Source organism: Pan troglodytes, chromosome 3 (genome assembly GCF_028858775.2).
Source record: "Pan troglodytes isolate AG18354 chromosome 3, NHGRI_mPanTro3-v2.0_pri, whole genome shotgun sequence".
In the NCBI taxonomy this organism is placed as follows: domain Eukaryota; kingdom Metazoa; phylum Chordata; class Mammalia; order Primates; family Hominidae; genus Pan; species Pan troglodytes.
This window is the reverse complement of record NC_072401.2, coordinates 8,242,394-8,266,398: the sequence shown is the minus strand read 5'-3', so window position 1 is coordinate 8,266,398 and position 24,005 is coordinate 8,242,394. Positions and strand designations below refer to the sequence as shown.

At 46.4% G+C, this 24,005-nt stretch overlaps 1 protein-coding gene across 4 annotated transcripts in view; it reads left to right on the top strand.

Moving 5' to 3' along the window:
• AFAP1 (actin filament associated protein 1) overlaps window positions 1–24,005 on the top strand; it is a 181,354-nt gene that overhangs the window by 4,007 nt on the left and 153,342 nt on the right. The window contains exon 1 of one of the 4 annotated variants that reach the window (XM_063809355.1): window positions 1,808–1,929. The exons of the other annotated variants lie outside the window; for them this stretch is intronic. The gene's annotated coding sequence lies outside the window, so the exon portion shown is untranslated. Of the gene's footprint in view, window positions 1–1,807; window positions 1,930–24,005 lie in introns of those variants that run through there. 4 annotated transcript variants of the gene reach the window in all.

Sequence of the window (24,005 nt, the reverse complement as noted above, 5' to 3'; positions counted from 1 at the left end):
TTTTCATTTACAGCAGGCTTGATTTTTATGTGGATTAAATGAAAGGGAGGGGATGCATGGGTATGGAGAACACAGAGGATATATTTTTGAGCTCTGCATTTCAGAGTTCTTTTCTGTAGCCCTGGCCGGGGTCCCAAACAGGGACCTTAATTCACTCTGTCACTGAAGTATACCCTTGCTTTGATGCCATTGGTATGGTATCCTTGAGATTTGCTGTGGCTGCTAGGAGTGTTTCATAGTAAGAACTGATGCGACTTCTCTTTTGTCAGCTTATGAGTCTGTAAGCCATCTTGTTCCCTTTAGTATTATCTGCCTGGAACTGGAAGGTCAGAGATGAAGTTTTCTTAGATTATAAGTCTCAAGTCTTTGCTGTCTACCTTCATCTCTCTCCCATGTCACCTGCTGTTTTATTTTCTCTGTTTTTCATTTTAATGTTTTTATTGTATAGGTGTCTGTTATTTCAGGCTACCTCAAAACAGTTTTGGATATTGACAGGATGTAAGTTTGAATAAAATGTAAAAGATAACTTTAGTTCTTTTTAGCAGAGGACTGGAATTCGATATGTGGCCCTACTAAAGCTTTTGTTAAGTCCAAGTGCTTTTCTGAACTTCAGTTCCCTTACCTGTAAAATGGAGTTAATTGTTAGTAACACCTGTTCTGCCTAACTCAGGAGATTGTTTTGAGGATCAAATGAAATCATGAATGTAATGGAATTTTGTAAATTTTAAATAAAATATTGTATTACCTAAGATTAAAAAAAAAAACCCCATTAAGAATGGAATGAATCTGGGTTTTCCTTTGAAATCCCAAATGTTTAATGTACAGAGAAGTCTTAATGTGTCTGTTGGGGAGCTTGATTAGGGTTGTTTTCTATCTTTAATTGGCCAGTATTGTTTTATATTTTAGCATTTTTGGGGAACATCAAATTTGTGTTTCAGTTATCATTAATATTTTGCAAAGGTATTGAATGTGCATGATTTAGTCTTTAACAATCTCTTCAATTATTTACATTCCCGCGTAAAAAATGAAGTAATGAATGTCCACGTAAATAACATTCCCATGCTTTAGCGAAGCATAATTTCTTGACATTGCAGTTTCTAAGTGCCGTGTCTTGAGGCTGGGAAAACTAAAGGGCAGTCAGAGGTCAAGGTCAGCAAAGCATCACATTTTGACATTTGAAATCCAGCAGCAGCATCACAGTGAACCCCAGTCCAGCACCCAGGAAGTTTCTCTGCACCTGCCTCTCTTCCATCCACCTCAGAAGCTGTGTGTGCGGTGTCGGGCCTGCTTTCCTCTCTCTCCTCTGCCTTTTCTTTCTCTTCACCAACTTCTACTGAGTGCCTCTGATATCCCAGACAGTGGCAGTGGGAGTACAAAGGCTAATAAACCCGGCCCTGGTCCTCAAAGAATTTATGTTTTCTGTGCAGATACTAAGTTATACTGTCATATATAGTGTTGACAAACACGGATACAGATTTCCTGTGAAGTGCAGGAGCACCGTTCTAGAAGCAGAGATGCACAAGTGGGACTCGTGACTCACACGTGGAGAGCTGGAGTTCGTGGTCCAGTGGGAAAAACCAACCTGGACATCATTTCAGTGCAGCAGAGTGAGTGCTGGGTTGGGCTCCCTCGGGGCATCTGGAAGCCGGGTTAGTCTGGTGTTTAGTCTTCTGTGTGGTACTTAGAGTTTATCAGTAAGACAAGCATTGGGAGGTTTCTAAGTGAAAGGAAAGGCAATCACTTACCTGAAACCTAAAATTTGTAGGTGTTCTGGGCCATTTATAATTCACTGTATCTGTTCTGTCAGAACAAGCCTATCATCTGTTGTTTTGGATGGAGTGTGGCCAGCCCTGCCTTTGGATGTAAGGAAATCAGGAAACGCTTGTCAGATGTCAACACCGTGCCAGACACTCCGCTAGGGATTTCCACGTAAATCACTATATTCATTTCTGTTGCTGCTTTAACACATTTCCACAAATTTAGTGGCTTAAAATAATTGAAATTGTATCATCTCACAGTTCTGTGGGGTAGAAGTCTGACGTGGGTGTCACTGGGCAAAAATCACCATGTGGGCTGGGCTGCATTCCTCACTGGAGAATTGTTTCCAAGCGCTTTTGGCCAAATATAGTTCCTTGTGGTTGCAGGACTGAGGTGTCCCCTTGCTGGCCATCTGTTGGGGGCTGCCCTCAGCTCCTGAGGCCTCTATCTGGTCTTTGCATGTGGTCCCATCAGCTCAGGACTAGCTAGGCCAGGGACCTGGTCAGGCCCTCCAATTCCCCTGGGCGCATTTCTCTTCTTCACTTAGAGAAAGTTCTATGCCCTTTTTAAAAATATTTTTTTTGAGACGGAGTCTCGCACTGTTGCCCAGGCTGGAGTGCAGTGGTGTGATCTCAGCTCACTGCAACCTCCGCCTCCATGGTTCAAGTGATTCTCCTGCCTCAGCCTCCTGAGTAGCTGGGATTACAGGTGCTTGCCACCGTGCCCGACTAATTTTTGTATTTTTAGTAGAGATGGGGTTTCACCATGTTGGCCAGGATGGTCTCGATCTCTTGACCTCGTGATCCGCCCAACTTGGCCTCCCAAAGTGCTGTGATTACAGGCGTGAGCCACCGTGCCCGGCCAGTTCTGTGCTCTTAAAGGCTCATGGGATTAGATTGGACCTCCCTGGTTAGCCCAGGATACTCTTCCTAAGGCCTGTGGCAAAGCCCTTTGGCCATGCAGTGTGACGTAGTCACAGGTCTCGGGGGTTAGAATCTCCCACCGCGGTTACCAATCCACTTACTACAGCAGCCTGGGAGGTGGTTTTCAATGCCTCTGGTTAACAGATACCAATTTTTTTTTCGCAAATCGTCAGGAACATGAAGATCCCCCCCACTTTTTTTTTTTTTTTTTGAGAGGGAGTCTCGCTCTGTTGCCCAGGCTGGAGTGCAGTGGCGCGATCTCGGCTCACCACAACTTCCACCTCCCGGGTTCAAGGGATTCTCCTGCCTCAGCCTCCTGAGTAGCTGGGACTACAGGCACGTGCCAGCAAGCCTGGCTAATTTTTGTATTTTTAGTAGAGACGGGGTTTCACTGTGTTGGCCAGGCTGGTCACAAACTCCTGACCTTGTGATCCGCCGGCCTTGGCCTTCCAAAATGCTGGGATTACAGGCATGAGCCACTGCCATGAAGATCCTTCTTAAATGGAAAATCTGTTCCTCTGACTTGATGTGAGGCTGTTGGTGAGGTTTATAGCAGTGGAGACAGGTCCTTCAGAAATGGAGCTAAACTTTGTGTTTTGGAGTATTTTGATGGCCTGCCCTGATTACATAAGTTTTGCTAAGAAGTCATTAGAGTAATTCCTCTATTGGAAGAAACACCCATATGGGGAATTTGGGACCTTGCCTTTTCAAGTTTTACACAAAGAACTCTTCATGGGGTGAAAAGTACATGATTCCAGGTCCATTTCTAGAATGGAAACAGCTGAATCAACCCAACAGCGATTCACATTCCTGAGTTTTAGAGAATCTGATTGTTTCAAGGCTGAAGCAAAAAGCCCAATAAACAATGTTTGTACCTTTATTAATAGTTAGGAATTAGGTGCATCCTGTGGTCAAGAAAACAACTGATGGTGGTCACCAAGTAGTTTAAAACCAAGCAGGACCTCGTTTTATCATGTGGGTGTTTTTGATTTTTTTTAATGAAGTTTTTTTTCCTGTGCAATAAATGACAAGCTCTGACTTGAAATACATTTCCTTTAAGAAACCAGAATCTAGGGCCAGGCGCGGTGGCTCACGCCTGTAATCCAAGACTTTGGGAGGCCTAGGAGGGCGGATCATGAGGTCAGGAGATCGAGACCATCCTGGTTATGGTGAAACCCCATCTCTACTAAAAATACAAAAAATTAGCCGGGCATGGTGGCGGGTGCCTGTAGTCCCAGCTACTCAGGAGGCTGAGGCAGGAGAATGGCGTGGACCCTGGAGGTGGAGCTTGCAGTGAGCCAAGATCGCACCACTGCACTCCAGCCTGGGCGACAAAGTGAGACTCCGTCTCAAAAAAAAAAAAAAAAAAAAAAAAAAGACAAACCAGAATCTATAATCCTAAGGTTTTTAACCTGACTTTCAGAAATTTATGAACTCCTCAAAATCCTGTGCAAAAATTTTGTGTATATGCATCCATGTGTGTTTATAGGGAGACGATTTATAGCTCTCCATACATTTTCAAAGTGGTTGCATTCCAAAAAATTTTAGAACACACCACTTGGGCCTGGTGTGGTGGCTCACACCTGTAATCCCAGCACTTAGGGAGGCTGAGGCAGTAGGATCCACTGAGGTCGGCAGTTCAAGACCATCCTAGGCAACATAGCGAGACCTCCACCTCTACCAAAAAAAAAAAAAAATGCTGGGCGTGGTGGTGCACACCTGTGATTCTAGCCACTCAGGAGGTTGATCACCTGATCCCAATAATTTGAGGCTGCAGTAAGCTAGAATTGCACCACAGCACTCCAGCCCGAGCAACAGAGCAAGACCCTCTCTCTGAAAAACAAAAACAAAAAACCATATCACTTAATATACTATTCTTGTTGGTCAAGTATCAGATTTTGTTTAAAAATTAAATACTCCTTTTTAGCAAAGGTGTGCAGGCATACAGTTCTAAGAGTCGGAAATTAACAAGGCCTAGAACAAAACCCAGCAATCCCCTACCTTACCCTTCTCCACCCTGCTCCCTGTTCCTTGGAGGTTACTGCGTTTATGTTTTAGCTCATTCTTCTAGATTGTGTGAAAGACAGGGAGATGTCCTGTGGAAGACAAGGATTCAGGTGGCTTACCCTCCCCCCTCCTCCTGTTGCCCACGTTTTTCTCCCCTATCCTCTCAGTATAATTATTGTGATAGTGAGGCCAGGCATGGTAGCTCATGACTTATCCCAGGTTTTTGGGAGGCCGAGGCAGGCAGATCACTTGAGGCCAGGAGTTGGAGGCCAGCCTGGCCAACACAGTGAAACCTCGTCTCTACTAAAAAATACAAAAGTTAGTCAGTTGTAGTGTTGCACACCTGTAGTCTCAGCTACTCAGGAGGGTGAGGCACAAGAATTGCTTGAACCTGGGAGGTGGAGGTTGCAGTGAGCTGAGATCGCACCGTAAGCTGAGATCGCACCACTGCACTCCAGCCTGGGCAACAGAGGTAGACTCTGTCTCAAAAGAAATTATTGTGATAGTGGGATACATAGTACAATAGTGTATATATTTAGTATTCTTCCTGGTTTTTGGCCCAGAGCTTCTAAAACCCTTGTAATTTCCTGATAGGAACATCATTGGTTATAATATTTGGTCTTAGGTTTCAATTCCTGACACAAGAGCTTCTAAGACTTTTGGAATCTCTGGAGTGATAGGAGTGTCTTTTGTATGACAATGAGATGACAGGTGGCTTTGGGCCCCTAGACAGGTTCAGGATTAGGGCTGGTTGCCAGAAAGACCGAGGTATGATTAAAGAGTTGGACATACCAGCCCTACCCCTACCTCTGGGGAGGGGAGACGAGACGGGCTGGAGATTGAGCTAGCCACCGGTGGCCAATGACTTAATCATGTCTATGTTATGAAAACTCCATAAAACCCTCTAAATATTGGGTTTGGAGAGCTTCTGGTTTGGCAAACTCATTTGGTGCTGGGGAGGTGGCACTCCCAGGGGCATGGGAGCCCCGACCTCCCTGCCCCGTGGTGTGCCCTGTGCGTCTCTTGCATTTGGCTGTTCCCGTGTTCTATTCTTTGTAATAAACCAGTAAGAGTAAGTAAGTGCCAAGCACTTTGTGTGTCACCTCTCTTACTTTTTCAGCAACACTGTGTGGCAGATAATGTCCTCATTTTGCCGGTGACAAAATGAGATTGATGCATTGAGTAACTTGCTCAAGGTCACATAATAAGAATTCAAGCTGACTCCGAAGCCTGTGCTTTTAACCAGCATGCTGCATACATGGCCTCTTTATTTGTTTGGATTTTTGGTGTGTCTAGGTCCTGACACCAAGTTGACCGTTGTGGCCTGAAGCTATTATAACGGAGCTTTTAGCGGTCCTGCTGAGAACAGAGCCAGCACCTCCGGATTGGCAGGGCAGGGGCTGTTCCTGCTGTGAGCTGCAGGCCACTCCCTGTAGCCCTTGGCTGATCTTCCTCATCCACTCCCTCCCTCATTCAGTAGTTCCTGAGTGCCGCCTCTGTGTGGTGAAGAAGGCAGCATTCCAGCCCAGGTGGGGCCTGCAGGTACACACAGGAAGAGGCAGCTGTGCACTGAGCTGACTGTAGGCTGGGACAGTGTGGCTCCAGAGGTGCAGATAGAATGCCGTGGGAGTGCAGAGGGAGCACGTGCTTCTGGAAGGGAGGAAGGGGGGCAGGCATCACAGAGGAGGTGTATTTGAGTTGGACTTTGAGGGAGGAGTTGGATTTCCACAGTGGAACCGAGCAGCTGAGGCTTTTTCAGCAGCTGAAGATTACAGCCAGCCAGCCCCAAATGTTCAGCTTTTCCTGAATTCTCTTTGTTTTTTAGGACAGTGCAGTAAGTTTTCAACAGAGAAAAAGCAGTCACCTCCATGTCATTAATGTTCTGCAAATTCTGTGTGTAGTTTTTGATGCTTAGCAGATGGGGGCGGCCTGGGCCGTAAAAGAAGAGCCTGCGTGTCCACCTGTTTGGACATCAGTCAGCTGTGGCACAGGGCAGTGATCATTGCCTGCTCCTGACGAACTCAGTTGTACTTTTATGTGGAGAGGACAGAGAAAGCTGTTGTACAGGGGGCAGGAGACATTTCACCTGCAAAGCAAGGCACAAAATACTTAGTCTGTGCCCTGCATGAGAAATGTAGCAGAACCGTGTGCTGATTCCCACCCCTGCCTCCTCTCCTGAGAGCAAACCATCCTTTGTACCACGGTGGAAGGCATTTCCGAAGCCTCTGCGATCGGAGTGATATGTTACTTGCCCATTGAGCCTTAGGGGCAGCAACCAGGTGCTGTGGCTGAAACACAGGCCTTGGCCAGACCTGGCTGGGCATGCTGGCTCTGCCACTGATTGTGAATTACAGAACCTTGGAGAAGTCATTGTCTTTCTCTGTGCCCCTCATGTAAGATGGGGAACACTGTGGCCATTGCAGGAGGGCAGACAGGTGGGACGAGTATGAAGTGCTTTGTATGTGTGTGGCATATGGCAAATGAAATGGCACTGATTGACATTATTGATAGTAATAACAGGTTTAATTCAGGAATAAAACTGGTAAAGTAGGCCAGGCGTGGTGGCTCACGCCTGTAATCCCAGCACTTTGGGAGGCCAAGGTGGGCGAATCACGAGGTCAGGAGTTTGAGACCAGCCTGGCCAATATGGTGAAACCCCATCTTTACTAAAAACACAAAAATTAGCTGGGTGTGGTGGCGCATGCCTGTAGTCCCAGCTACTTGGGAGGCTGAAGCAGGAGAATCGCTTGAACCTGGGAGGTGGAGGTTGCAGTGAGCCGAGATGGCGTCACTGCAGTCCAGCCTGGGCGACAGAGAGAGACTCTGTCTCAAAAAAAAACCAAAAAAACAAAACCTGGTAAAGTATTTTACCCAGCCTGGGTACGTGTGGTAGAGCTGAATGAAAGAGCTTAGAAAAAGATGACTTGAGAACTAGCTCAGCGGAGGAATCAGGTGGGATTTGTTGTTGTTGAGTAAGTGAAATTTGCACCTGCTTTCTCCCAGGCCTCATTGAGTTGTGTAAAATAGAGAGGTCAGGTCGCTGTGCTGGAGTGGGGTTGGGGCAGTTTACATTTAGCCAAAGGCACCGGTTGAAGAATGCATTGCTATTACGTGAGGAACATTGGGCTTTGAAGCAGAACTGGATCCATGTTCTTGCCTAGTAACTTTAACTATCATCTAGTTTGTAAAGGGACTGAAAATTCTTATCATGATTGGGGTATCTGCATTGGTTTGTATAATATAGATCATATGAAAGAGCATTTAGGCCAGAGGGAGGCTTTTCATCTCTATGACTTGACTTTCACAGAACAATTCCATCATGATTTGAAGATTTTTGAGCCAAAATTACATTGTTCTGCTATGTGTTTGGGGCAACTTTATACATACACATTGGATTAAATATTTCAGATGATACAAGAATATATGTGTGGGGTAAAAAGCTGAAACTTGTATCCCCCCCTTCTCTAGAAGTAACCATTCTGCATAGTTAAGTCTGTATTCCAGCTCTTTTGTATATTATAAATACACTGTGAATATATGAGTGTATATATACATATATGTTACACAAACAAATTTTTAGAGATGGAATATTGCTGTGTTGCCCACACTGGTCTCAAACTCCTGGGCTCAAGTGATCCTCCTGCCTCGGCCTCCCAAAGTTTTGGAATTACAGGCGTGAGCCACCGCGCCTGGCCTGTGTGAGTGTATTTACTAATTGCTAAGTTACTGTGTTCAATACGTGTCTGTTGAACTCCTCCATGTGCCGGGCATTGTTCTGAATGCCTTATATGCACTAATTCACCTAATTTTTAGAGGAGCTCTATTATTGTGATCCTTTTACAGCGAAGAAACTGAACCACAGAGAGGCTGGGGACGTTGTCCAACATCACACAGCCAGTGCTGTTGGAATTGAGGTTTGAACCCGGACAGCTGGCTTCGGAGCTCTTAGCTGTTATCATAGATGGCACACCCAAACCTTAGGGCTGCCTCCCAAGCCTTGCGTCTGATGTGGGCTCACCTGAGCTCTGCTAGAGCTGTGTATGTGAGGTTTCTTTCCCCTTTAAGAACACAAGTCTTGGAATTGTCCCAAACCCTGGTAGGACCTCTTGAGGACCAAAAACAGGGATTCTTCAAGCCTGCCCCAAGGCCACATCTCTGATTGAGCTACTTGGAAGGTAGATGTGGAAGGGAGTAATTTTGCCAGGACAAAAGGTCAGGATGGCTGGGCTGACTCAGCACTTTGGGAGGCTGAGGCAGGTGCATCACCTGAGGTCGGGAGTTTGAGACCAGCCTGGCCAACAAGTTGAAACCCCTTCTCTACTAAAAATGCAAAAATTAGCTGGGCATGGTGGTGGGCGCCTGTAATCCCAGGTACTTGGGAGGCTGAGGCGGGAGAGTCACTTGAACCAGGAGGCGGAGGTTGCAGTGAGCTAATAGTGTGCCCCTGCACTCCAGCTTGGGCGACACAGTGAGACTCCGTCTCAAAAAAAAAAAAAAAGAAAGAAGGGGAAGGGGAATGGCTGGGCTGACTCATTCTAGGGAAGAGGCCCTACAGCAGCCATAGGACCTTGGCCACTTGGGTGGAAAAGGAGGAAGGAAGAGCTTCACTCATGGCAGTGTCCTGGACTGCAGAAACTACACTCTAAATAGTCCACGTCCTGGAACCTGGCCACCCCATTTGCTTCTCTCCTCCTTGGGTAGAGGGTGTGGGGAACTTTCTACCCTGGAGGCTGAGCAGTGCGTCTTCTAACCACGGTAGGCATTTGTCCGTCCCTGGGAATACAAACAGCATTCTCATAACCAGCCCAAATACTCCTGAACAGCTTTTTGTAGGATGGGGTGGGGCACGGCAGAGGTTCATTTTGACTCATAGGTACCTTTTCCACTTTTACTGCTGATAACTGCATTACGGATTAAAGTTTTGTTTTTGATACTGAAGAGGGCTTAAGAGAGTTAGATATTATGGCACATGTAAGTCTGCTAAAATAGAACTGTGGGGTAGTGTAGGAGAATCTCCTCTTAATTATGGATCATATATTGTGAGCATTAGAAGCCATGTGTACCTAAGTTGAAAAATCAAAACATGTCTTGTATTTGGGTGACCCCGGTAAGTCTGGATGCCACTGTGCCTTGTGTGAACACAGGATGCTAAGGTGTAGGGATCAACAGTCTTTTTCTGGACATCTTGCGCTTCTCCCTCGGGGTAAAGTGGGGCGGCAGTAGGAACTCACAGCTGTTGGGCAGCTAATATTAGTCAGCTATTTTACATGTGGGATCCCATTTAATGCAATCTTGGAGGTAAAATTATTTTGTTAAAGATGAAGATAGAGGCTTACAGAAGTTAAGAAAATTGTCCAAGTTCACATCATTTCTTTCTTTCTTTTTTTTTTTTTTTTTTTTTGAGACAGAGTTTTGCTCCTATTGCCTAGGCTGGAGTGCATGGGCGCGATCTCCGCTCACCACAACCTCTGCTTCCCAGGTTCAAGCGATTCTCCTGCCTCAGCCTGCGGAGTAGCTGGGATTACAGGCATGCGCCACCACGCCTGGCTAATTTTGTATTTTTAGTAGGGACGGAGTTTTTCCTTGTTCGTCAGGCTGGTCTTGAACTCCCAACCTCAGGTAATCCGCCTGACTCGGCCTCCCAAAGTGCTGGGATTACAGGTGTGAGCCACCATGCCCAGCCAAGGCCACGTAATTGCTTAAGTGGAAGGATGAAGTACTGGATGAACTCAGAAGTTTGACTTCAAGGCCCTTGATCTTTCCGTAACATGTGGCTCCTTCCCTGGTTGGTGGGGAGTGACTGAAGAACTCAAGGAAGCCGCGTTTTGTGGAAAGAGGACCTGAGGGGTATATGGTCTCTCCAGGCTTGGAATCTGCCACGCTGGGCTTCTGAATTCTATAGCTTGGTCATACAGAGAGAAGCCCCTCATTTAAGACTTATTCTTTGGGGGAAATAAAGGAAGGCCGCCCATATGAGGACAGGCAGAGTTGACTTTCTCAGAGCTGCTGTGGCAAGGGAGTTGGTGTCGTCACTTGCATGTGGCAGAGACTCACGTGCAAGTGAATGGCAGATGAGGAGTGGGGAAGCTTCAGGATGGAAAAGAAGGGCTCCTGGTGGAGGCTGTTGTGGGGGCTGGAGGCGGCTCTGCAGAAGTGGGGTGTCCTGTGTGATTGGTTAGGGGCGTATTTGGCTTTCTCTGAATGATCCTAACTGGGAAACAGGGGCCAAAATTAGGGTGGCTGTTAGTTTTGAGTCAAGTCCTGGCCATGTGGGACAGAGTTGTCATTTAGCTTTCTGGGTTGTGGAGAGAGAACAGTCTGGCTTCCTGTCTGATGTGCTAGCCTGGCTGGCCTCCTGGCTGTTTACTGTAGATAGGGGGCTGGTTTCCTGGGCCGGCAGCTGCAGGTTGTGGTCTGAGTTCTGTCTTTATACACATGGTCAGGCATGGTCTGTTTGGATATTCAGTCCCTCATTTTTCTTGTCAGTAAAAATATCAAATGACAAATTGGATACACTGGGAATTTTTTTAGATGTCTATGTCCCCTGGAAGCAGTTTTCACGTTCACATTTAATCAGAATGAATAGAAACAACTGGGCCATTTATCTTGAAGATTTAAAATAGGAAATCTCCAACAATAGTACCTAGGCGCCATTGCCTGTCTGTCTATCGTTAGGGAATCTGTTTTGATCCACCGCTGGCTCATCGTCCACCAGTATGTGGTTGATCCAGTTCTCTATACATCTTGTCTTTTGTGCATCTCATTGTTTGTTAGTGTTAGCTTTTCCACTTCATCAGTGTAGTTTATTTGTGTAACCTTTGTTGGTAGGAAGTTATTTGTGGAATTTGTGAATGGAAGGGACCTTGGAGGTTTGCTAGGTCAGCCCAGTGATTTTAAAGATAAACGGAACTACAGGGAAACGTTCCAGCTTTTTTGGTGGCAAAACCAGGAATAGAAAGCAGTATTCTTTCTGCCACAATGTCATTGAAAGACAACTAAATGTGGGCCTAAAATGCAGCATCACTAACTTTCATTTATCTCTGCTTCTGACTGTTGCTATCAGACATTTAAAATTGACCTTAATGTGTTAGCAGAAATATAAAAAGTACTGACTTGTTTGCATATAAGGTACCTTTTCTCCTGCTCATTTGGTTGTTTGTTTAACAGGATTGAAAAGACATTGTTATAAACTGAATGTTTATGTCTCCCCCAGATTCTCGTACTGGAGCCCTCACCCCCAGTGTGATGGTATTAGGGGATGGGACCTTTGGGAGGTGATTAGGGTTAGATGAGGTCATGAGCGTGGGCCCTGGTCTGACAGGATTAGTGTCCTTAGAAGAAGAGAAACCAGGCCGGGTGCGGTGGCTCACACTTGTAATCCCAGCACTTTGGGAGGCCGAGATGGGCAGATCACAAGGTCAGGAGATTGAGGCCATCCTGAAACCCTGTTTCTACTAAAAATACAAAAATTAGTTGGGCGTGGTGGCATGTGCCTGTAATCCCAGCTACTTGGGAGGCTGAGGCAGGAGAATTGCTTGAACTAGGGAGTCGGAGGTTGCAGTGAGCCAAGATCGTGCCACTGTACTCCAGCCTGGTGACAGAGCGAGACTCCATCTCAAATAAAAAAGAAGAGGAGAAAGCAGAGAGCTCCTACTGCCCTGGTGTGAGGAAAAGAAGAAAGGTGGCTCTCTGCAAGCCAGGAAGAGGTCCTTGTCCTGGAAGTGAGTTGGCCGACACCTTGATCTTGGACTTCCAGCCTCCAGAGCTGTGGCAAATAAACTAACGTTTAAGCCACACAGCCTATGGTATTTGCCTATGGTATTATGGCCATCTGAGCTGACTGATACAGAGATGGTTCCAGAATACTATAGCCTGTATTTAAGTCGGTGATGCCATGAAAATAAATGTGGTAGTCCATTCCTTTATATAAAGATAGTGCTGTGAGCCCAGGGCCTTTGCTTATGTCTTAATTGAGTCTTGTCTTCTTATAATAGCTTCCTAATTTCTCTTTTCCCTCTCTCATTTACCTTATATATCTGGATTAAATGATATATGGTATGATTTTCTGCTTTATGTCTGTACAAATTCTTAGTGATTTTTTTTTTCATTTTATTTTATTTTTGAGACATGTCCTTGCTCTGTTGCTCAGGCTGGAATGCAGGAGTGCCATCATAGCTCACTGTAACCCTAAATTCCTGGGCTCAAGTGATCCTCCTGCCCCAGCCTCTTGAGTAGCTCCTGAGTAGCTGGGACTACAGGTGTGCTACCATGCCTAGCTAATTTTTAAATTTTTTTGTAAGGACAGGGTCTTGCTGTGTTGTCCAGAGTGGTTTCAAACTCCTGGCCTCAAGCAGTCCTCTCACCTCAGCCTCTGAAAGCGCTGGGATTACAGGCATGAGCCGCCGCCCCGGCCCAGTGATTTTTCATTGTTAAGATCAAGGACAGGTTCCCCGGCTTGGCATTCAAGGCTCATGATCTGGGCATGATATGCAAGTTTGGGTTTCAGTGTTTTCCATTCCTGTCATCAACCTTGCACTCCAGCTTGTTGCCTAAGCCCTGTTCTGAAGCCCAGCCTGAGAGCTGCACTTAGAATTTATACTTTCTCGTCTCTTCATCTTCTTTGCCTCTGTTCTTATCTCCATCTGGGACATCGTCTCCACACTTCTGCCTCCTTAAATCTTCTCCATCCTTCAAGACTTGAAATACTCACTTCCTTTACATGATCCCTGCTCTGACATCCAAGCTAGAATTAATTTTTCTTCCTTTGAACTCTGATAGTACTTAATGTTTTTTGTCCTTTAATTACACAGCAGTCCTGTGTGTTAGGTATTATTATTCCTCCATTTTTTCATAGTTACATTGAAAATATTTACTGTAGTCGTATATTTTGAATATGTAATATGAGCGATGGAGCAACGTTCAAAAGGTCCTGGAGAGTGAAAGGAAGTCCTACTGCCATCACTGCCCTGTGACCACTGTTGCCAGTTTTTTTCTTTTTTTTCCAAGATGGAGTCTCACTCTGTCGCCAGGCTGGCGTGATCTTGGCTCACTGCAACCTCCGCTTCCTGGGTTCAAGCGATTCTGCTGCCTCAGCCTCCCGAGTAGCTGGGACCACAGGCATGCACCACCATGCCCAGATAATTTTTGTATTTTTAGTAGAGACGGGGTTTCACCATGTTGGCCAGTATGGTCTTGATCTCTTGGCCTCGTGATTGCCTGCCTCAGCCTCCCAAAGTGCTGGGATTACAGGCGTGAGCCACCGCGCCCGGCCTATGTGTCTTCTTTTTAAAAACACAGATGTTGGCATAAGATAAACACTGTTCTCCACCAGTTCCCCATTGGTAAGTATTTAGGTTGTTCCCAACCGTTTGGATTAATCAATGCTGAGTTGTATGTAATTCTTGCATATTTGCATGAATATGTGCATAGGATGCATTGCTAGAAATGGAATTGTAGGATCCAAGGTTCTGCGCGTTTTAAATGTTGATGGGTATTGCTGGATTCCCTTCCGTTAGGATCGTACCATTATCTCACTGTCAATGTGTAAGGGCGCCTATTTCTATTTCCTTGCCAACAGTTTCTTCTCAGATGTTTTGTTTGTCAGTCTAATAGATAGGTTAAAAAAAAGTGGCCAGGTGCGGTGGCTCATGCCTGTAATCCCAGCGCTTTGAGAGGCCGAGACAGGCGGATCACCTGAGGTCAGGAGTTTGAGACCAGCGTGGCCAACGTGGTGAAACCCCTGTCTCTGCTAAAAATAAAAAAAGTAGCCGGGCGTGGTGGCGGGCGCCTGTAATCCCAGCTACCCAGGAGGCTGAGGCAGGAGAATCGCTAGAACCTGGGAGGCAGAGGCTGCAGTGAGCCGAGAGTGCACCACTGCACTCCAGCCTGGTCAACAGAGCAAGACTCCATCTCAAAAAAAAAAAAAAAAAAAAAAAGTTTTGCTCTCATTTTATAGAGTAGGAAACTGAAGCTGAGAGAGATTAGATAGATCATCTACCTGGTCTCTTAGGATGTGTGGTTCACTCAGGACCTGAATTTAGTCTTCTAATTTCAAAATGCATTTTCTTTGGAGGCAAACTGGTATGAAAAAAAACCCATATTTATTTATTTATTTATGGATATATAGGTATACCTACAAAAATATATATAATATGTAGTTTATATATTTAGCTTTTGACAAGTTAATACTGTAATTATGTACTATTTAGTCCCTCTCCTAGACTATAAACCTTTTCTGTAGAAGATATTTTTCAGGTTTAGGGAATTTTTTTCTTGAGAGTCTAGGACAGACCTGTAAACACAGTGTAGATTATGAAACAATATACATTTCTGTTTTTTAGTCTCAAACATATCGAAATTGTCTTTCGACTTTTCAGACCTTTCAAAATAGAGATTCGAAGGAAGAAGCCCAGGCTATTTGTCTTTTAGGGATTGCAGTTTCTTTGGTAAGAGAAAGGTTGGTAGCTTTGTTAGTAACCCTTTGACCTTGTGAATGTCTTTTGTGTTTAGTTAATTATATTTTCCGTATAACTTTGAAGATTGGGGAAGCAAGTGTAGTTTAGCAGTTAGCTCTCTTCCTTGATAATTATCTTTCCTTCTTTCATTTATTATAGTTACAGCATTAAAAACTGCCCATAAGGCAACTAGTTTTTGTCGTCACCAGAGAAAGATGACCCCAAATATGGACCTTTGCATTAGAAGTTACAAATTTTATCCAAAAAGTTTGCGCACAATAATTTGGATATTGTTAAACTTTCCAGATAGAGTATATGGGTTGAATATGAATTGTGTGTGTATATAAATATATTTATGATCTAGTAATTAACACCATTCAATTCAAAATGGCCAAATTCAAATACTGTTGGTGGGAATGTAAATTAGTTCAACCGTTGTGGAAGACAGTGTGGCGATTCCTCAAAGATCTAGAACCAGAAATACCATTTGACTCAGCAGTCCCATTACCGGGTATATATCCAAAGGAATACAAGTCATTATGTTACAAAGATACATGTATGCATATGTTCATTGCAGCACTGTTCACAGTAGCAAAGACAGGGAATCAACCCAAATGCCCATCAATGATAGACTAAAGAAAATGTGGTACATATACACCATGGAATGCTATGCAGCCATCAAAAGGAACAAGATCATGTCCTTTGCAGGGACATGGATGGAGCTGGAAGCCATTATCCTCAGCAAACTAAGGCAGAAACGGAAAACCAAACACCATGTGTTCTTATAAGTGGGAGCTGAACAATGAGAACACATGGACACAGGGAGGGGAGCAACACACTCTGGGGCCTGTTGGGGGTGGGGTGAGGGGAGGGAGAGTGTTAGGAAAAACAGCCAATGCATGCTGGCTGGGCTCAATACCTAGGTGATGGGTTGATAGGTGCAGCAAACCACCATGGCACACATTTACCTATGTAACAAACCTGCACATCCTGCACGTGTACCCCAGAACTTAAAAAAAAAAAAAAGACTAAACAAAAAATCCGCAGGTTTCATTCAGTGAAACAGAAAATCCCAAAGCTCTTTCGCACATGGCTTGTTTATTGTTCTTAGGGCTGGATATTCGTATGTTCTGATAAGAACTCAATCGGCTCAGAAATGTCATTTCTTAGATTCTACTAAACGTTTGTGTGGGACCTGTTTAATGAAAACACAGGTTCCATTCAGCGATATAAAATGACACATCACACACACACACAAAAATAGCCCCCTTGTTCCAAAAACACAGACATTTTACATTTCTACCTGAAGTGTACACACGCTGACTGAAGCTCTGTGTTGCAGTGATGCGTGCTGCTAGGATTGTGGCTCTGTTTTGAATTTGCTAGCCAGGCTTCGGCTTTCCAGTCAGGTATTTTTTGTTTTGTTGATGTTGTTGCCGCCGTTGGGCCGGGATAATCTGTGTGAATTTCCCTCCACTGCTCAGTCAGATTCCCTTTCCGGGGGCCGGGCTGAGTGTCTCATCTGCAGCCCTGTTTTTCTAGTGATCTGGGCCTAGTGTCTCATCTGGCAGCCCTGTTTCTTGGTGACCTGGGCCGAGTGTCTCATCCACAGCCCTGTTTCCTGGTGACCTGGGCCGAGTGTCTCTTCCGGCAGCCCTGTTTGTGGGTGACCTGGGCCGAGTGTCTCATCCGGCAGCCCTGTTTCCTGGTGACCTGGGCCGAGTGTCTCATCCGGCAGCCCTGTTTCCTGGTGACCTGGGCCAAGTGTCTCTTCCGGCAGCCCTGTTTCCTGGTGACCTGGGCCGAGTGTCTCATCTGGCAGCCCTGTTTCCTGGTGACCTGGGCCGAGTGTCTCTTCCGGCAGCCCTGTTTCCTGGTGACCTGGGCCGAGTGTCTCATCTGGCAGCCCTGTTTCTGGTGACCTGGGCCGAGTGTCTCTTCCGGCAGCCCTGTTTCCTGGTGACCTGGGCCGAGTGTCTCATCCACAGCCCTGTTTGCGGGTGACCTGGGCCGAGTGTCTCATCCGGCAGCCCTGTTTCCTGGTGACCTGGGCCAAGTGTCTCTTCCGGCAGCCCTGTTTGCGGGTGACCTGGGCCCAGCGTCTCAGCCCTGTTTCCTGGTGACCTGGGCCGAGTGTCTCATCTGGCAGCCCTGTTTCTTGGTGAAGTGGGCCGAGTGTCTCATCCGGCAGCCTTGTTTCCTGGTGACCTGGGCCGAGTGTCTCAGCCCTGTTTCCTGGTGACCTGGGCCGAGTGTCTCAGCCCTGTTTCCTGGTGACCTGGGCCGAGTGTCTCATCTGGCAGCCCTGTTTCCTGGTGACCTGGGCCGAGTGTCTCTTCCGGCAGCCCTGTTTCCTGGTGACCTGGGCCGAGTGTCTCATCCGGCAGCCCTGTTTCCTGGTGACCTGGGCCGAGTGTCTCTTCCGGCAGCCCTGTTTCCTGGTGACCTGGGCCGAGTGTCTCTTCCGGCAGCCCTGTTTCCTGGTGACCTGGGCCGAGTGTCTCTTCCGGCAGCCCTGATTCCTGGTGACCTGGGCCGAGTGTCTCTTCCGGCAGCCCTGATTCCTGGTGATCTGGGCCGAGTGTCTCATCCGGCAGCCCTGTTTCCTGGTGACCTGGGCCGAGTGTCTCTTCCGGCAGCCCTGTTTCCTGGTGACCTGGGCCGAGTGTCTCTTCCGGCAGCCCTGTTTCCTGGTGACCTGGGCCGAGTGTCTCATCCACAGCCCTGTTTCCTGGTGACCTGGGCCGAGTGTCTCATCCACAGCCCTGTTTCCTGGTGACCTGGGCCGAGTGTCTCATCTGGCAGCCCTGTTTCCTGGTGATCTGGGCCGAGTGTCTCATCCGGCAGCCCTGTTTCCTGGTGACCTGGGCCAAGTGTCTCTTCCGGCAGCCCTGTTAGCGGGTGACCTGGGCCGAGCGTCTCAGCCCTGTTTCCTGGTGATCTGGGCCGAGTGTCTCTTCCGGCAGCCCTGTTTCCTGGTGACCTGGGCCGAGTGTCTCTTCCGGCAGCCCTGTTTCCTGGTGACCTGGGCCGAGTGTCTCATCCGGCAGCCCTGTTTGCGGGTGACCTGGGCCGAGTGTCTCTTCCGGCAGCCCTGTTTCCTGGTGACCTGGGCCGAGTGTCTCATCCGGCAGCCCTGTTTCCTGGTGACCTGGGCCAAGTGTCTCTTCCGGCAGCCCTGTTTCCTGGTGACCTGGGCCGAGTGTCTCATCTGGCAGCCCTGTTTCCTGGTGACCTGGGCCGAGTGTCTCTTCCGGCAGCCCTGTTTCCTGGTGACCTGGGCCAAGTGTCTCTTCCGGCAGCCCTGTTTGCGGGTGACCTGGGCCGAGCGTCTCAGCCCTGTTTCCTGGTGATCTGGGCCGAGTGGCTCCATGAGAAGTTGCACCCATCTTCTCCAGTAGTGCATCTTTTCACAGCAAGCAAAACATTTCCACCACGTTTCTAGGGGGCCGTGCACTAGTTCTTTACTGGGCATCAGGAGACCTGGCTTTGTTCTGGTTCAAGCAACAGCTGGTGAGTTACCAAAGACAAGTCCCATCTATCCCCTGGTCCTTTGCTTTATAAGTAGAATGACAGTCGGAGTGGGTATCACTGCCCTGGTCTCTATGCGGTGCTGAGTGTTGTGGGGATGATGACTAAGTGTCAGGTTGCGTTTCCACCTCTAGGGGATTGCAGTGCAGTGAAAGACGCAGGAGGAAAGCTAATAGCCCCGGGCAGGTACACAGAACCAGAGGAGTTTGGAAGGGTGGTTCCAAACTCCTTGGTGTGATTGATGTGATCACAATAGACATTTTATCTCTAAGTTTTGGGCCATTGGACCAAGAGAAGAGAGAGCTGGTGTTGAGTTGTAGTGAGAGGTGCGTGGTTCATGTGCATGCTGAGCCTGGCCTGGATTCTGAGGCTCATTCCATTTTACCTTCTGTTTCCGCCTTCTTCATGCATCTGCTTGTTTCTCCAGAAAAATTGCAATAAATTCCTTTCAAAAACTTTACAAAAGCAATAGATGCTCATTAAAAATAGTTCAAATGATATGGAAGACAGAAAGTGAGTGTTTTTCTTTTGTGTTTGGATGAATGTGTCTTTGGGGTAGTCACTAATAACACTGGGTGTATTTCCTTCCAGATCTTTTCCAGTGTACCTACAAATATATATGTACACTTTGTAAAAAACAAAATAGTACTGATAAACATTGAGTCCCCCTACCCCCACTCAGCAGTCTACATGGATATCCTTTCATGATGATACAGTGAGACCTGATTGACTCCTTTTGTTCGCTGGAGTGCTAGGTAATGATAGCTAAAGATAACTCACCTTCAGTGGGCATTTACCATGTGACAGGGTCTGTGCGCCAGGCGGGCTACATGAAGTGAGTCTTAAGGTTTTTTACAACAGTGCTATGGGTGAACACAGTAATTGTTAACATTTTGCAAATGATAGAATTGCAGTAGAGAGAAGCAAAGCTGCTTGCTCAAACTCATGGCACTATTCCTGAGAGAGAGAGAGAGAGAGAGAGAGAGAGAGAACACTTTTAAAACAGTTGTCATAGTCAGGTGATTTACGATCATTTCAAGAAATAGTGCATTCAGTGAATACATTCAGTGTCTGGTACAGTCCGGGAGCTGTTCCTGAAAATGCACTGGGCTAGAGGTAAAGGGAGTGGTCCACTGGCCCTGGGCCCCTAGTGCAAGGAGGGAGGTCCCAGGGAGAGGGGGCATGAAGAGGAGGTCTCTGGACAAACCTTGCAACATCCCTTTCTGCTGAGTCTGGTCCGAGGTCTGGTTCTTGACATGTACACTTTTCAGAGATGCTTGGTTTTGATTTTTATCATGGCTCACCTGAGCAGCCATGGTTTCAAACTGCCTGGAGGTGTGGTCTGGAAGGCCAGTGCTATGCCCACCCTTCCTACTCCTGCAGGAGGGGGAGGGGAGTCATCCTGGGACTAGAGGCCTTCGCCTATAATCAGCTATCATAGTAAGTGGACTTGATGCTGGTTTCGCTGGGTCAGGAAATTTCCCATTTGGAAGGAAAATTGATACTTGTTTTTGGGTTTTGCTGAGGAGCCACAGGGTTTAGAGCAGGGGCTGGAAGCTTTTTGAGACGCAAGTGAGTGCAATCAGACATCCTCCATGAAACTTGGAAATAAAGACGGTGTTCCAGAGAGGTCCCTGGCTTTGGGATATAAATATTTCTGTAACAGAATGGCACTGGATGTCTGCTGTATTGTTTTCTCTGCTATTTTGGCAAGTTTTATTTGGGTATGTGTCTCCTGTACAGAAGGCACGACATCAGTTTTTGCCACCAAGTATTTACAGCAGTTGGTACCTCCTTTGTGGGTCACTTTTGTGCCGTGGTTTCTTTGGGGAAATTGCAGGTCTCCTACCCAAAGCACATTGCCCATTTCAAGGTGCTCCTGGTATCTGAACACCTAAGGCAGTGCCTTCCAGGTGGGTGAAGCCAGCCGAGGAAGTGCCTCTCCCCAGCAGGTGGGGACTGGTGATTGCGTAAGTGAGGAGGCCGGGGATGAGCCCTGGACTAGAACTTGTGACCGGCTGCTTTTCCTTCCCCTCCTCTCCCTCCTATTTTTCCACCACCCCCACTTTAAAAAAAATTCTTATTAAAAATTAAGTAATTATTTTGGTTTCCTTTATCCGCTATTCCTTGCTAATTGTATGTAGAGTGAGCCTGGGAAAGTGAGAAAGAAAGTTGTACTTAGTTTCAAATGATCATACCAGCTACTCTCCATTGAGGGGCTTGCCGCAGGGTGGCTTTGTGAAGTGGTTTTGTGGGGGTTCTCCTTTCAGTCCTCAGCCTTAACCAGCAGAGGCAGGTGGTACTTATTCCTGGTTAATGTTGAGGAAGTTGAGCTCAAAGTGGTTAAGGGACCTTCCCAAAGTCACATTAGAAAGTAGCAGCATAGAACTAAACACAGATTGTCTCTGAATCAGGCAGGTCGTCTGGTTCCAAAATGGGCTCTTAACTTTTGGAGGTCAAAAAGCTGAACAGACACAGATATTTCTTTTTCCTTCTTCTTCTTTTTTTTTTTTAGATAGGGTTTTGCTCTGTTGCCTAGGCTGGTCTAGGCTCAAGCAGTCCCGCTTCCTCAGCGTTCTGAGTACCTGGGCTTACAGGTTTGAGTCACCACACCCAACCGAACAGACATTTCTTGAAAGAAGACATACAAATGGCCAAAAAATATGTGAAAAAAAATGCTCAGTATCACTTATAATCAGAGAAATGCAAATCAAAACCACAGTGAGATATCATCTCACCTGTTAGGATGGGTGTTATCAAAAAGACAAAAAATAACAAGTGCTGGCGAGGATATGGAGAAAAGGGAACTCTTACGCACCGTAGGGGGGAATGTAAACTACAGCAGCTGGCTGGGCGCGGGGGCGCACACTGACATCCCAGCACTTTGGGAGGCTGAGGCGGGCAGATCACCTGATGTCAGGAGTTTGAAACCAGCCTGGCCAACATGGTGAAACCCTGTCTCTACTAAAAATACAAAAATTAGCTGGGTGTGGTGGATCACGCCTGTAATCCCAGCACTTTTGGGAGGCTGAAGTGGGCGGATCATTTGAGGTCAGGAGTTCAAGAGCAGCCTGGCCAACGTGGTAAAACCGCATCTCTACTAAAAATACAAAAATTTGCTGGGTGTGGTGGTGGGCGCCCATAATCCCAGCTACTTGGGAGGCTGAGGTATGAGAACCTCTGGAACCTGGGAGGTGGAGGCTACAGTGAGCGAGCCGAGATCGCGCCACTGTACTCCATCCTGGGCAACAGTGATACTGTCTCAAAGAGAGAAAAAGAATAAGAGTAAGCTAGTGCAGCCACTATGGAAAACAGTATGGAGGTTCCTGAGAAAACTGCAAATAAAACCACAGTGTGATCTAGCAGCCCCACTACTGTGTAGATACCCAAAGAAAAGGAAATCAGTGTCGGAGGGGCATCTGCACCTCTGTGTTTCCTGCAGCGCTGTTCACCATAGCCGAGATATGGAATCAGCCTCGGTGTCCAACAGCACATGATGGATAGAGAAAACGTGGTCTTTATACACAGTGGAGTACTATTCAGCCGTAACACAGGATGAAGTCCTGTTATTCTCAGCAATGTGGGTGGAACTGGAGGACATTATGTGAAATCAGCCAGGGACAGAAAGTTAAACACCACATGTTCTCTTATGTGGATAACAAGAATATATAGTTTCAGGCTGGGCACGGTGGCTCATGCCTGTAATCCCAGCACTGTGGGAGGCCGAGGTGGGTGGATCACCTGAGGTCAGGAGTTAGAGACCAGCCTGGCCAACATGGCGAAACCCCGTCTCTACTAAAAATACAAAAATTAGCTGGGCGTGGTGGTGGGTGCCTGTAACCCCAGCTACCAGGGAAGCTGAGGCAGGAGAATTGCTTGAACCTGGGAAGCAGAGGTTGTGGTGAGCTGAGATCGCGCCACTGCACTCTAGCCTGGGCGACAGAGTGAGACTTTGTCTCAAAAAAAAAAAAAAAAAAAAGAATATATAGTTCCAGATACTTGGAGGAAGGGTATTGAACGTTACCAACACAAAGAAATGATAAATGTTTGAGATGGTGGATATGCTAATTACTCTGATCACATACATTACCTGTATTATAACATCACTGTATGTACCCCATACATATGTACAGTATACAATTATGTGTCAATTAGAAAAAGCTGAACTTAGATTGGAATGGCTATGAAGCAGCTAGCTTTTTCATATTTTTGATATAGACCCTAGGCATTTATTTTAACTAAACTTGGCTTCAGGAAATGTGTAGTATTTGAATTTTAGCCTTGCATTTTATAATATAGAGAAGTAAAACTTTAGGCTTGCTTTAGATACAGTCACAGGGGTTTGCAGTGATGACTTTTTTATGTAATAAGTGGGAAATATACCTTAATTAATAGGCATACATGCTCATTTTCTTCCTCTTATACGTTTTTAGTTGTTGTCCAGGCATTGTGATACTTATGTAAACGGTATGCGATATCTTAGGTAGGAATCAGAATTTTAAGGTAAGGATACTTAGAGTTATATATTTTTCAAACTTTCAAGCTGGACATTTTACATGTCCATTATGTAATTGTAATTAAAGTTTCACAAAGACAATACCCATCTTTAATATGGGTGATGCGCTAGCATTTTTTTTTTTTTTTTTTGGAGACAGGGTCTCACTGTCTCCCAGGCTGGAGTGTAGTGGTGCAATCATGGCTCACTGCAGCCTCAGCCTCATAGGCTCAAGAGATCCTCCCACCTCAGCCTCCCAAGTAGCTGGGACCACAGGTGTGCAACACCATGCCTAGCTAATGTTTAAAATTTTTTGCAGAGACAGGGCCTCCCTATGTTGCTCAGGCTGGTCTGGAATTCCTGGGTTCAAGTGATTCTCCTGCTTCATCCTCCCAAAGTGCTGTGATTACAGGCATGCGCCACTGTGCCTGGCCCCACATAAGTGGGATGATGACTGGAGCCTAGGAGTTCCAGACCAGCCTGGATAACATGGCACAAGATCCTATCTCTACAAAAACTAAAAAAATTAACTGGGCACGGTGGCACCTGCCTGGGTTCCCAGCTACTCCAGGAGGCTGAGGCAGGAGGATAACTTGAGCCCAAGAGTCAAGGCTGCAGTGAGCTATGATCTTGTCATTGCATTCCAGCCTGGGTGACAGAGTGAGACCTTGTCTCTTAAAAAAAATTGCTGTCTACCTGATTATTCATAGAAAAAAACCTGAACTCTGATCTAAACCTCATACCTCATACAAAAATTAACTCAAAATGGGTCATGGACTAAAACGTAAAATGCAAAATAAAGATGAAAAGAGGAGCTACAGACTGGGAGAAACTAAT